Source organism: Vigna unguiculata, chromosome 11, assembly GCF_004118075.2.
Source record: "Vigna unguiculata cultivar IT97K-499-35 chromosome 11, ASM411807v1, whole genome shotgun sequence".
Taxonomy (NCBI): domain Eukaryota; kingdom Viridiplantae; phylum Streptophyta; class Magnoliopsida; order Fabales; family Fabaceae; genus Vigna; species Vigna unguiculata.
In genome coordinates this window covers 30,653,997-30,667,011 of record NC_040289.1, presented here as the reverse complement: position 1 = coordinate 30,667,011, position 13,015 = coordinate 30,653,997, and the positions used below count along the sequence as shown (strand labels likewise).

General features: G+C 31.2%; 1 long non-coding RNA gene across 8 annotated transcripts; it reads right to left on the bottom strand.

The window, feature by feature from the left end:
• Positions 1-555: 555 nt before the first annotated feature.
• On the bottom strand, positions 556-12,344 carry LOC114168620. 8 transcript variants are annotated; one of them, XR_003600722.1, is made up of 6 exons: positions 12,012-12,344; positions 11,654-11,877; positions 11,239-11,562; positions 2,159-2,244; positions 1,476-1,538; positions 556-851 (listed from the first exon to the last, which is right to left on the bottom strand). It is a non-coding gene; the product is annotated as an uncharacterized LOC114168620 (long non-coding RNA). The 8 variants fall into 8 exon arrangements; XR_003600720.1 differs by having other exon boundaries at positions 1,476-1,535; XR_003600715.1 differs by having other exon boundaries at positions 1,476-1,565; positions 2,163-2,244.
• Between the last annotated feature and the right edge of the window lie 671 nt (positions 12,345-13,015).

The window sequence follows — 13,015 nt, the reverse complement described above, 5'->3', positions numbered from 1 at the left end:
TAAAGCAGCACTTATCGACGATTTTGAAACCCCTGGTATTTATTGGTGGTTTCAAACCCCTAGTAATTACCGACAGTTTCAAATCCCTAGTATTTATCTAAGGTTTTAAAACCCCTAGTAATTACCAACGGTTTTGGAACCCTAGTATTTATTACAATTTTGTAACCATAGTACCTATTCGATGTATGTAGTTTTAAATCTTTTATACTGTATAATAATATCAAAAGTTCATTTTTACCCCTGCAATGCAATTCATTATTTATTGATGTTTTTACTTTTCAAATTTCCTTAATTTTATTTATTATACTTTTTGAATGCATAAAATTCATAAAACATATAAAAAGAAAAAATTCTAACATTTAGATATTTATTTATAACTAAATATAACATTCATAAAAACAAGAAACGTAGTCTATAAGTTCAAAGTAAATAATAAAGTTTAAACGTTCAAACTAATGAAATATTACAATATCTTTGTTATACTTGTTATAAAGTCAAATAAAATGAAAGTCTAATAAGATTCTTCAACTACAATGAAAGAAAAATAATCATGTATAAAGTCAAATAAAATACAATGAAAGAAAGTTTAGAATGAAAGAAAATACAATGCAATGAAAGAAAGTTTAGAATATTTATCACACCCTTCATATAAACTCTCTTGACCTTCTTGCATCAACTGAAAAAGGTCTCCAAGATCATCATTCATATTATGACTTGACTCCCCACCCGTTTCCTTATCATCAACCATGCCATCATTGTATTGATGATACCCAAATGCATCATTAATCATGTCCAAACCTATTTGATTACATGTTTTCTTGGCTGAAGATCTTTCCAAACTTTCCAGCATTCTTGACAAAAAGGTTTGATTAGATAGTTAACCACTATTTAAGAAACAAGTATAAAATATATAAACAATGGTGATTTATCATTTTAGAGAAACAGAACACAAAAGACAAAGTACATAGTAGTTATCATATATGTGGATATGATGGTAAAATATGAGATAATTGTCAAAGTTATCTCTTTTATATATGTATTTGCAAAATATTACACAAAAAGTAAAATATTACATAGTAGAGCACTAAGTTTGGGAATTAAAATACCCCACACTGTTTCAGACACTGCTCCACAAATCCAAAATTGCTCAGTGTCTCAGTACTACCACCCACAGTAAACATTTACTAGTCCCCAACACAACCCTTCATTTTTTTATGCAGAAACCACAAATTAACATTCACTCTTAAATTTACTATGTTTTGCATTCAAATATGTATACAATAACTATTATAAAACATGAGATATATAAAACATGTTACAAAATGAGACATTTTTCCCTTAAACTTTGACATGTTACAAGGTGTCAAATTAGTTCATGACAACAGTAATAAGAAAATACGGTACTCATCAAACATTTAGATAAATAAAAGGGGTGAAGAGAGGAAGCATCTATATTGCAAAAGAATTAAGCAAACCTGTCATAGTTGCTTCAGACTTGGCTTGGGCAACAATTTGCCTGCCATCAGCCACTAATCCTGCTACAACCAAAATGTCCTTCGATGAACCTTTTGTAAAGCATGCAAAGAAAGTTGAGAAGTTCAACGAATCTATATCAGATTGTAGACCTAAATAACTTTAGAACTATCATTAAAAAAATCCAAACAATAAGCTTCAATTACCAATCAACATTCAGTATCATAAACCAAGGATTTTACTGTTAATAGTACAGTAATGAGTATTATATAGTAAAAAGGTCTCAAACACTCTACCTCTTACTACTTTATTCAATTAAGCAATTCTTCAAATAACTCTTAAACTGTTAACAGATTACAAATTGTCCTGATTTCACTTATTACATCGATATCTATCCATCAACAATGCACCAAATTACTAAAAAGACAATACCCTTAAATCAAACTCATTTTACCCCTACTCACACGGATCAAGACAGCCAACTTTGGGCATTAATATCAGCTTTAACCAAGTTTATATATATTAACCAAGTTCCTGAAGTGCAAAATTTAAATGTGTGCTAAGTAAACTAATCATTTACTCTCATCTAAATTTAAATTAGAGATTGCCTGATCCAGAAATCACTATGTTGGATTATCATGCATCAGATTGCTTATCATAAAATGTCAGCATTTTAACAACTTACTCACTTTGACTTTAGCATCCATTATTTTTGTTGAGGAGAGAAAATCTGTTGCAATCCCCTTCTCTTGTACTTTTGATTCCTAACTTCTAGAAAGAAAAAAAAATTATAGCCTGTCAACTCACCGAAAACAAATCAAAGTTCACATCCGAAAACTAAACAGAGAATAAGTAAAACGAAAAGGAAGTAAATATTCGTGAGAGAATCAGCAGTAGCAGATATTTGGATGCTTTGTGGGGAACATTCATATGTTAGTAGGTATATTTCATGTTCTAGGTTGCTTTGTAATATAGTGACATGCCAAACTTTTATTGCTATGTGATATATAAAATTTGTAAACTATAATCAAATAACTCAATGATTATCTATATTTTCATGTCTCTATTTTCTCTTTTATTATCCAAACATACCATGGTTTTTCTCTTTTTTACATAATTTTACAAGAATTGTTATCCAAGTCTCTTTTTTTCCCCTTTATCTCTTTACAGTTGAACCAAGAATTAATGCGCTAATTAGGTAAATTGTTTTAAATAAAGTTTGCTTAAATTAAACAAATGAAAACAACTTTTATAATAATTTCTCTCAAGTCTCTTTTTCTCTTTTCTCATTTCATATAAACAAGACATTAATTATTATAAAAAACTTAAGCTTAATGAAAACAACTTCTTCAAGAATTGTGGTCAGAGTCTCTTTCTCACTATTTCGTTGATTTAGTAAATTTAAAATCAAGTTTGTGTAATTATGCAAATGAAAACAAACAAAAAAAAAAAAATAGAGCGATATTCATAAAATTTTGGTTAGTAAGACTGGCATGCATTAGTTTGAGGTGCTTTTGTGCTTAAATATACATTTTGTCTATTGAATGATAAATATGTATGGACAAGAAATGGTTATGAAACATTTATAACGTTTAAAGTAGGAGTTTTATGAATTTTAAATTTTACAGAAGCTGATACTTAATTTATCTTTCATTTTGATCTTTATTTATTTAGTTATTGAGAAATTTAAAGGATGCAACATTGTAAATGGGAAAACCGAACAAATTCAATTAATCTAAGAAATGAGCAGGAGAAATATCTGGAAACTAACATGTTGCCTAACAAAGCATGCAACTTAACAATGGTATTTTCTTCCTCAACACAAATGTCCCCTTTCTTTAGATCAACTCTCAAATAGTTAATCTACTTTGTCGCAACCGAAATCCCGACAGGACGACGAACCAAAAAATTAAAATTTGTAAAAACAAAGTTTGAAGTCGCCACCATAGTTATTATAGGAAACTATGGAAAACCATACAAAAGAGCAAGGTCTGCGAAAAAACAGATTTTGGGTCTGGTAGTCGCTTACGCATGGGGAAGGTATTAGCACCCCCACAACGTCCGTCCTAAGACGGTACCTTTAATTAAATGTGAAAAAGTTATGTGGTTTTTTTCAAATTATTTAATTTTCCCCAAAAATATTAATAAAATAAGGGTTAAATATGTTTTTGGTCCCTCAAGTTTCAGCAAAATTTGGATTTAGTTCCTTATCAAAACTTTTGACCAATTTAGTCTTTCATCTTTCAAAATGTGTGAATTTAGTTCTTTTAACCAAATTTTGTTAAGTTTATCTGACGTTTTAAGCGTATTTCATGATAGTATTTAAATTATTTACACTGTTTGACACATTTTTACTTCAATGTTAACTTAAATACTATCATGAAATGCGCTTGAAACGTCAGATAAACTTAACAAAATTTTGTTAAAAGGACTAAATTCACGCATTTTGAAAGATGAATGACTAAATTGGTCAAAAGTTTTGATGAGGGACTAATTCCAAATTTCGCTGAAACTTGAGGGACCAAAAACATATTTAACCCATAAAATAATGTACAAAAAACAACAAAAGTATTTTTTTGAGTTTTTGGCCTGACGAGGATTAATCATCGCTCCTACGTAGTTCTTTATGAAAAACTATTTGGAAAACTATTTGAAAAATATTTAATTTGTTATATAATTTTGAAAACCTTTTTATTTAAATTTTAGTATTATTTTAAAATTTGTATCAAGCGACGCGAACAGCCGGCTAGACACTTGAAATAAATTTATTTTTCTAATCTTTTATTTTTTTTTAATCATTTATAAATTTTTAATATTTTTTTAAAGCTTTTTTAAAGTAGTTGTGGATGTCATTGCGACGTGAGCAACAAAATAGATATAAAGAAGTAAACAAAGAAATCTATTTTTTATTTTTAGATCATTTGTATATATTTTTTAGAAAAAAAAAGTCTAAATTGGATGTCATGCGACGCGAGCGGCCAGACAGACACTAAAGAAAAGGGAAAAAAATATTTTTTACGATTTAAAAAAATGAAAATTGAAAAACTAAATCAAAAGATGAAAGAACTGAAAGTGACGTACCTTTTCTCTTTTCTTTTTTCTGGCTTCCTTCTCTAATATTTTTGTGTTTGTTTTTCCAATAGAGATAAAAATAAGAGGTGTCTATGTGGGTGGTAATGAAAGGAAGAGAGAGTGGAGAGAACGTTTTCTTCTCTTTTTTTTACCTCCTTCAATATGAATATGTTTTTTGTTTTTTTTAAAGAGGGATAAAAAAGGAGGTGTGTAGGAGTGGTGATGAGAAAGAATTAGAGAAGTATCGAGATTTTTTCTTTTTGGTTTCATATGACAGACTACGTATTTATATTCACATATTGCAATCTCAATGCAATCCTAACCTTAATCGTAATGAAAAATATAAGGAAAAAATTGATCATGATATCAACACATTATGAAGATCAAATCATAACAAATCAGAACACAAAATCCATCAAGATCAGTAATATTAATTCTAATTATATGAAGAAATGTTGCTTTTAATTATTAGAATTAATCACTAATTTCTCTATCAGAGAAAAGGTGGTAGAAAATGAGTGTGATAACAAAATAGGCTCTTCCTTTTTTTCTTTTTTTTTCATCTCTCTTTTTTTCTTTTTTTTTTCTAAAATTAAAGTTTTGAAGATCTTGGAAGAAAATAATGTTTCATATTTTTTTTATTTTTTATTTTTTGAAAATAAATTTATTTACCCGGACGAAAATGGGTGTTGGCAGCTGCCCCTCTTTACTTATATTTTACTAGATAATATGAAAATTTGATTTTTTTCATATTATCGTAATAAAAGATAAGTAAAGATAAAAACACTAATTTCGTTTGGGTTTCAAAAGAAGACAAATTTGAAGATAGACTTGACCATTCAAAAGGAGATGGTCTGCATCTGAAAGGAACTAGGTGACCATTACCAAGTAGAGGGTCTCAATTTGACACACCTTTTTTTTTACTTTTTGAAATATAAAAAGACCAATCCCGAGGAGAGTGGATTCAACGCCCATTACCATGTAGAGGGTCCCAATCCGAAAAACCAAATTCTTTTTGTATTTTGAATTTTTGAAAAAAAAGATTAGACCAATCCTGAGGAGAGGGTCTATATCTAAAGTATTCAACGACCATTATCATGTAGAGGGTCCCAATCCGAAAAACCAAATTCTTTTTGAATTTTGACTTTTTGAGAAAAAAAAAATTAGACCAATCCTCAGGAGAGGGTCTATATCTAAAAAAAAACGATGACCATTACCATGTAGAGGGTCATCATCTGACAAAAGAAATCAATGACTATTGCCTCGCAGGGGGTCTTGATTTAAAGAGATCGATAACCATTGCCTCGCAGAGGGTCTTGATGTAAGGAGATCGATGACCATTGCCTCGCAGAGGGCCTCAATGTGACATAAGAAATCAATGACCATTGTCTTGCAGAGGGTCTTGATGTAAGGAGATTGATGACCATTGCCTCGCAGAGGGCCTCAATGTGATAGAAGAAATCAATGACCATTGCTTTGCAGAGGGTCTTGATATAAAGAGATCGATGACCATTGCCTCGCAGAGGGCCTCGATGTGAAGAGATCGGTGACCATTGCCTCGCAGAGGGTCTTGATATATAAAAGAAATCAATGATCATCGCCTCGTAGAGGGTCTTGATGTAAAGAGATCGATGACCATTGCCTCGCAGAGGGCCTCGATGTGACAAAGGAATCAATGACCATTGCCTCGCTAAGAGTCTTGATGTAAAGAGATTGATGACCATTGCCTCGTAGAGGGCCTCGATGTGACAAAAGAAATCAATGACCATTGCCTCGCAGAGGGTCTTGATGTAAAAAAGGAGAACCTGAATTTTGCTGTTAAACTGTCGACAAACACCAAGTGAATACCTAACATTTTTTAGACTTAAACAAAAAATATCATTTCTGACTTTTTTTTTTTAAATAATTTTCAATGATTTTGTGGAGTATGATGGATGATTTGATGATGCATGACATGTTATGATTTTCTTTTTGAACCTATATAATGATGCATACATGGACGCGTGGATGCATGGGTAGAATTTGCTTTTTTTTCATTTTTCATTTTTCCTTTATTTTAATTTGAGAGCAAGGAAAACTAGGCTTAGAAGCTAGAAAAAAATTGTGAGGCCAGAAAAAACTGGGTTTAGGGGCCAGTGTGGAAAGTGGGTTTAGGGGCCAGTGTGAAAACTGGGCTTGGAGGCTAGTATGAAAACTGGGCTTGGAGGCAAGTAGGAAGTGGGCTTGAGGGCCAGTGTGGGAAGTGGGCTTGGGGGCCAGTGTAAGACCTGGGCTTGAGGGCCAGTGTGAAAACTGGGCTTGGGGCCAGTGTTGAAATTGGGCTTGAATGTTGACTATCAAGAAGTTTGAGTTGACCATGTAGTTGGTTATTCATGAAGTTGATGTACTCAATGCATATATGGATGATGACTTGGTATGATGTATGAAATGCCTTATGTATGAATTTTCTTTTTGCATATTTTTGAAAACAAATTCGAATTGATCCCATTCCATTGTTATTTTGAATTCATGGAATCATTCTACTTTGATATTTTTTTACTTTTTCAAATCATTTCTTTGGTCTAATCAGTTTACTAACAAACACTTTCTTTTTAATAATTTCTTTTGAAACACTATGTGAATGACATCCATGAAATTGCCAAGGGTTTGAAAAGGTTTGGATGAGGTGATGAAGATTAACTAGGGAGTTGCCCCAATTTGAACTAGTCTCAGGCAAAAAATGTGTTTGGGTTTTCCCTAGTTATTGATGGTATGAAAGAAATGATGGGGACTTCAAAAATTTGCCCCTTGTGTGAGAGCCTAGGATGGTCTTAGGGTACAAAAGTGTATTTGGTTTTTCCCATTGAGGAGATTAAAAATGACGGGATCTTCACCAGTTGCCCCTAATGTGATCACAGTCTTCAATGTAAATAAATGCCCCAATTCAAAATGAATGATGGGAATATATGAATCACAAACAAAGTGACTACCCCAGTTTAGGTTTGGGATTGATAAAGATGGACTATGTAAGGTTGGTCAAGGTTTAGGCTTAGAGCGGGGTTATTGTTTGAGCAAAGATGGAGTTTTATGAAGAATGAATTGAAAGAGGACAACCCAATTTTAACCAAATTGCTTGATTGCTCATGCTAATTTTGGAGCTTTGAAAACATGTCAACCAAACATAAATTGCCCCAATGTTTAAAAGAAAATCTCTTAACATACTTTTTCAATCTTTTTTTTTATAATTTTTTTAGAACAAACCTGTTAGCAAATAAAAATTTTCCTCTAAATTAAAACCTTCGAAAGATAACAACCAATCTTTGATTTGTGTGGACTTTATTAGGCTTGTATCGTGGCTAAGGTCAGGGGTATGGAAGTGAATGATAGTAAAGGCCCAAACAAGTGATGTGAGGATTGTTTCAAACAAGTATCTTTGAATAATGTTTCATTCAATATTTATTTGACTTCATTTCGTTCACTTTTTTTTTCTTTCTATATTTTGACATTTTATTCTCATTCTTTAAACTTTTGCTTCTTCTTTTTTCTATATAACCATGTCATTTCTTTCTTCTTCTTTTTTATATTTTTGTATTGGTGAACTACAAGTCGGATGAAACAAATGCAAACATTATGTCAACCCTCAATGGGAGGGTGATCCTTGTTTAGGATAATTTGAAAGAAATTTTTTGGAAGGCTCAAATTGGGTAGCAAAGGATAATTACTTTTATTTTTTTGGATAAAGAAACATGGCCACACATCATTTCAAAACATGATTGTTTTTTCTAAAAAAAATTAATTCACAGGAAAATAATTGATTTCATCTTACAAGATGCCCCTTGTTTGGTTCTTTTTTTTCACTTTTTTTTGTCTTATTTTTTGCCTAGACTGTCCTTCAAAGTTGTTAGTCTAGCGAACTTTTCTTTCCTTTGTATTTTTTTGTGTTGAAATAATTTCTTGTAATCATTTTTAAGGCATGTGTCCCCTTTATGATAATTCTCCATGAAAAAAAAAACAAGGTTTATGTTGGAAGAGAGATGGAAAGGAATATAGATTTGAGCAATTTCATGCATGCAAGATTAGATGGGTATTTCAAAAGAAATGATAATAAACAATATGTTATTTCTTTATTAAATCCACTGATTTGACCAAAGAAAGTTTTATTATTTACTCATTTTTTATAAGAAATATTCCAAGAAATCATTGACAAGCAAAATGGGAAACAATTTGAATTTATTTTAGTGCAATTTTTTTTGTTTTTTTTTTAAATTATGCATATGCATGTTGAAACTGTGAACATGGTACCATGGATGGCTACAGAATGGAATGCAATGCATGTTTGTGCCTCGTAAGGCACTTATTCACATGATATGCAAGATTGTGATGAATTTATTATTATATACAAGGAAAGGTGAGGGTAAATGACGCAAATAGTCTCGCTTTAGTGTCTTTATTTAACATGGGTTTGATGCTTAAAGTTCTAAGGGAAAGTATATGTGCTCACAAAGATAGTTCCCTAATACCTAAATATTAAGGTCACTAGAGTTATGGCCCACTTCATGGCATTTCCCATGACAGTTGGTAAACAACAAGAAGTGGGAGTACCAATGAAGCAAACAAACTCTAGCTAGAGTTCTCACAATGACCACTTGGGAAGTACATCCACTGTGACACTGCTGCACAATCTCCTCTAATTCTAAGCAACTCAGACCCGGGTATAGGGCCCCACTCATGTAATGAATAAAATGTGTGTGTGAAGGGAGAACACAATGTATACCTAAACCCACACTTGGCAATTATTCCAAATACAAAAATAAAGAAGAATATACACATACAATTATTCTAAATATAAAAATAAATAAATAAAAACATACAAAAAAAATGAGAAAGAAAAAATATGAAGAAAAATCACATCAATTTTGCACATCCAAATAAATTGTCTGACTCTCTAGCATCCCTAGTGGAGTCGCCATCTGTCGCAACCGAAATCGCGACGGGACGACGAATCAAAAAATTAAAATTTGTAAAAATAGAGTTTGGAGTCGCCACCATAGTTATTATAGGAAACTATGAAAAACCATAAAAAAGAGCAAGGTCTGCGAAAAAATAGATTTTGGGTCCGGGAGTCGGTTACGCGTGAGGAAGGTATTAGCACCCCACAACATCCGTCCTAAGACGGTACCTTTAATTAAATGTGCAAAAGTTATGTGGTTTTTTTCAAAATATTTAATTTTCCCCAAAAATATTAATAAAATAATGTACAAAAAACAAAATTATTTTTTTGATTTTTTGGCCCGAAGAGGATTAATCCTTGCTCCTACGTATCTCCATGTGAATGAAGAATCAGGATTACGTAGTTCTTTATGAAAAACTATTTGGAAAACTATTTGAAAAATGATTTAATTTGTTATATAATTTTGAAAACCTTTTTATTTAAATTTTAATATTATTTTAAAATTGGTGTCACGCAACGCGAGCGGTCGGCTAGACATTTGAAATAAATTCTTTTTTCTAATCTTTTATTTTTTTTATTTTTTTAATCATTTATAAATTTTTAATATTTTTTTAAAACTATTTTAAAGTAGTTGTGGATGTCATTGCGACGTGAGTAACCAAATAGATATAAAGGAGCAAACAAAGAAATCTATTTTTTATTTTTAGATCATTTGTATATATTTTTTAGAAAAAACAAAAGTCTAAATTGGACGTCATGCGACGCGAGCGGCCGGGCAGACACTAAAGAAAAGGAAAAAAATATTTTTTACGATTTAAAAAAATGAAAATTGAAAAACTAAATCAAAAGATGAAAGAATTGAAATACCTTTTCTCTTTTCTTTCTTCTGGCTTCCTTCTCTAATATTTTTGTGTTTGTTTATCCAATAGAGATAAAAATAAGAGGTATCTATGTGGGTGGTAATGAGAGAAAGAGAGAGTGGAGAGAACGTTTTCTTCTCTTTTTTTACCTCCTTCAATATGAATATGTTTTTTTGTTTTTTTTTTAAAGAGGGATAAAAAAGGAGGTGTGTAGGAGTGGTGATGAGAAAGAATTAGAGAAATATCGAGAATTTTTTTTTTTGATTTCATATGACAGACTACGTATTTATATTCACATATTGCAATCTCAATGCAATCCTAACCTTAATCGTAATGAACAATATAAGGAAAGAATTGGTCATGATAGCAACACATAGGATCAAATCATAGCAAATCAGAGCACAAAATCAATTAAGATCAGTAATATTGATTCTAATTATATGAAAGGATATTGCTTTTAATTATTAGAATTATATCACTACTTTCTCTATCAGAAAAAAGGTGGTAGAAAATGAGTGTGATAACAAAATAGACTCTTCCTTCTTTTTTTCTTTTTTTTTTATTTCTCTTTTTTTTTTAAAATTAATGTTTTGAGATCTTTGAAGAAAATAATTTTTCATATTTTTTTTACTTTTTTTTATATTTTTTGAGAATAAATTTATTTTCCCGGACGAAATTGGATGTTGCCACACTTTAACTTGTGACTCTTGCAAAATTCTAAAAATCCTTTACAATCGAAAAGTGTAAATGGCAGCACTAAGAGAAAAAGTTATTCAATCCATGGCTCAAATTAGACTCTTGTACAATAATTATAGCTGGAAGGTCACACTCAACAAAAAGGTATTTAGAAAAGAAAAATATAAATGCACTAATAATATTTGTGGAATTAATTACTTTTTGTACCTGCATTTTTTGGCAACGTCCTCCAAGAACCTTCTCCATTGGCCTGAATGTACTTGGTCAAAATTTCATCCTCATGCATTGTCCACCTCCCCTTCTTCAATCCCACTTTCTCATAACAAGGACCCTTCCCGTATCTGAGTTTTGCAACTTCCCCACTATTTGCCTCTACTTGAAAGCAAAGCAGCCACAAAAAATGATAAAATATGCCACAAGGTAAAACTCCATCATCTAGCAACTTCCAGTAGAATAGATCATCAAATCAGAGCCTCATTAAAAAGCTTAATTTGACATACAATCGTGACCAATTCACCGAGTAAAAGAACACTGCATCCACATTGATATCGAAATTCATCACTAAGCATAGTTGATAATCATGGATTTCCAGCTAAAACCAACAAAATAAATAGCAAGGTACCTTACGAGCTACCATTTCAGGATGGTTATCTTGGAAGAGAGAGGGAGTATTTGATTAGAAGCTACCACCGGGTGTGAAGCGAAGCATTTCCAGCCCTCTCTCCAAAACCTGAACCCTCCACCTAAACCTCTTCAACTTCTCCTCAACCTCGAACATTCTCTCATACATCTCCAACCCATAGGATAGAGTCGTTTGCCTCAAACAGGGATTTCCCGAGCACCTAGCTGTAAAATCCGAAAACAAATAAAGTTAAAATCAAATGACAATCATAAAACGAATAATGAATTGTAGATAGGAGTCCCAAAGAAAACAAAAGGAGGAAATATTTCAATTAAGAACCTAATATTTGGGCGCTCACATTTGATTAAGAACTTAGCATTCCTGATGGAGTTTCCATCGGAAAAAGTGAAAATGGCGTCGATTTGAGGGTAGAAGGGGATTCCCGTGACAGCATAGAACACTTCATGACACGCTCAGAGTGGTGATCGTGAAGAGGGATGAAAATTTGCAAAGAAAGCCTAGGTCACATTAATAGAAGATTTGCCGAGAGAAATCTAGGTCACGCAAGCAAACTGCGTTTTTTAAAAAGGTGAGATTCGAAAAAGAAAAAAAAGCTATGAAAAAAATGGAGGAAATGATATCTACCGGTAAGACACTCAAAAAATACCAAATTTATTCGGGTTTGTAAAAAAACCTCCTTTACTTAATAAGGCTTTGAGAAACCTCGAGTATTATATTTGTTAGCGGAGGTTATTCTAACCTCTCTGAGAATAAACCTCCCTTAAAATTAATAATTTTTGTAGTGACGTCACTAAAAGAGTTAAACATTTGGAACAACAATTTGACAATCTTTTGAATAAATGTTATCGTTATTCTGTTTCTATCAATTATTTCAACTATTATATAGTTTAAGTATGAGTTCTCAAATTTTCTTTTACTTCTCATTTGATGTTTAATATCGTGTATGACAAACAACCAAATTTTTACGCCAGTTATATATATTTTTCTTAACTTTCAATTATTTCTAATTTTCCTTTCTATACTTTTACAGTAATTATTACAATTTTGATTAATTTATTTTACGAAAATATATTGTTAACATTTTATTTAAGATTAATGACATAGACCAAAACAATTTAGTTAACTAATCAAACAATTTTTTATTCAGTTGTCATTTCACTCATCACATTTTACAATAATTGATTTAATTTTATCAATTTTCATTATGGACAATTACGTTTAATTTATTTTCTTGAAAATAATACATATTTTGTTAACAAATTTCTGTCATTTTAATTTAAATTAATTTTGAAAAACCATATTTTAATATAAAATAATTTCATCAATTTTAATTCTAATTTT